The sequence below is a fragment of the Capsicum annuum genome, chromosome 8, assembly GCF_002878395.1.
Source record: "Capsicum annuum cultivar UCD-10X-F1 chromosome 8, UCD10Xv1.1, whole genome shotgun sequence".
Classification (NCBI taxonomy): domain Eukaryota; kingdom Viridiplantae; phylum Streptophyta; class Magnoliopsida; order Solanales; family Solanaceae; genus Capsicum; species Capsicum annuum.
In genome coordinates this window covers 33413300-33415619 of record NC_061118.1, presented here as the reverse complement: position 1 = coordinate 33415619, position 2320 = coordinate 33413300, and positions in this window count along the sequence as shown.

The following is a 2320-nucleotide window of genomic DNA, read 5'->3' as shown; positions in this document are numbered from 1 at the left end:
CAAAATATTTGGCAGATCATGTGAAGTGACCTCGTAGTTGAGATCTACGGTTGGTGTCTTGTATCGAAAGTTTTCTTGACAAGTGGTGGTCAAGCGGCGTGTTCTACTGGTTGGTAGTGTCAGTACTGAAAGGGAGGTCACAAGGTGATGTGGTCTTGGTTTGAGGGGGATTGTTGAGAAGCAAACACAATCCCACATCGAAAAAATAGAGGGAACATGTCCAATATTTAAGTGTGTCACCCAACTCCACTAGTATGAGGCCTTTTGAGAGGTGCCCAAAAATAAATCCGTGAGGGCTTGGCCCAAAGCGGACAATGTCATACTAGTGCGGCGGACAATATCATACTAGTGCGGAGTTTGGGTGAAGTGATACGCGTCCCAACAGATTTCAGAATCTGTCAGTGCCTATTATGATTGCTGGCAACTTTTTCTAAATAAGATATTGTTCAAGGTCACATTTACAATACTCCTCCATTTATCAATCTATCCTTGAAGTTGTATCATCATCTCAGTGCTTCGTAGGCTTAGGGGTGGTGGGCATACAATCGAAACACCGCACCGAGAGGAAGTAATTCGGTTTCCCAATCGGTCTACCGTTTTGATTTAATTTTTTTTTGGGTTCAAATTTAAGATATATTTCAGCAAACCAAAATAACAAACTATTCGGTAGACTACTACGGGGTACCAAGTTTCAGGTCTAACTCCTTATTCTTCAGATGGACTTCAAGACTTTCTTTACTCTCAATTCTATTTTCTTTTGCAATCACTTTGAACATTTTGAGATGTGGAAGATTGTTATAGCACCAACAAAGAACTCATGTCCAACTTGTGTTCCTTTTGTTGAAATATTGATAGATAAGTGCTTGTTTTTTTACATTGCACCTTTTAGCTTATGTGTGCCTTGTGTCAACTTATAGATGGTAGCAATGTCAATTTAAAGAACTCATAAGACATCTTTACGAAAGCTCTTGGTGCAACTCGTTTCAATCTGTTGAGATCCAAGCTCCTTGTTTGACCCTCACCATCTGCTTGCCAAGGGGTATTAACTGAAAATATCTCACAGCAGCTGTGTAGATAAGGACCAATAGAACACTCCTAATTTCGCTGTAGTATTGTGTATTTTATTTTTATTTGATGTGTAAATCTTAATAGGTAAATCAAAGAGAATCCATGTACATAGTGATTATATAAATAGCATCTTCCTCTCGGTAGAAGATTTAACCGAGAGTCTGCGAACTACATCATTCTTCCATCTTAATAGTGTACTTCTTTACACTAAGGCCCTTCACACTTTTAATATATTAGAGATAGAGACTATAGATTATAGATATATTTGCTTTTCTAAAAATCCTTAACTCATGACATTATATTATCGTTATGTTTGTTTTTAGTAGAATCAATTAATTTAAAAAGAAAAAAATAATCAATTTGACTATGTGTCGATATTAATATTGGTATTTTTTTTTAATAGAATTCCAAATTTAAATTTGTTATCATACAAATATCTATGTCTATGCATTGGACTTAATATCAATAAAAACACTACTATAAATTATAATCTCCATAATATATTAATACTTTTTAAGCAGTCTAAATTTAATTTGATTAATGTTATATTTTAGTAGCACTAATTACTAAAAGAAAAAATTATAAAATTTGACCACATTTCATAAAATAAGAAAGGAAAATAACTTTAAAATATGTATTTAAATTTTAATATTAGTTAATTATATGTACTAGTTAATTATAAAGTGATCAATTAAAAAAGAATACGTGTTCAAATTAATTAGAATTTAAGTTTTTATTTATTTCTCACATGCTTATAAGAAAATGAGTACATTGTTTTTTGGTAACCTGATGCATAAGGATATTTTTATTTAATTTTGAAGTAGTTCAGGGGATTATTAGGATCTTTTGAAAGAAACAGTGTGTAATTAAAAATATGATCAAAGTTCATTGGTACTTATATTTTTTTCCTAAAGAGATAAAGTATTTCGGAACTCATAATGTCCGTTGTTACCTTAAAAAAAATTATAAGATAACGACTCAATTTCACTAAATTGATGGTTATCTAATCATGAAATCAAATAATATCATACAATATATCTTAAATAACAATAAAAAGACATAATATTGATAGTAACAATACAATAATATACCATAACAATCATCCAAACAAAGTGTTAGGTTTTTGTCTTTACAAATACTGTGTATGCAGATATTGAAATTCAGTAATATGACCATCGAAATTTTTTCAAAAATAGCTATTTTCAAATTTGTTATTGAAAATTAGTCACGTATTTGTAAAATAGTCAAGTTT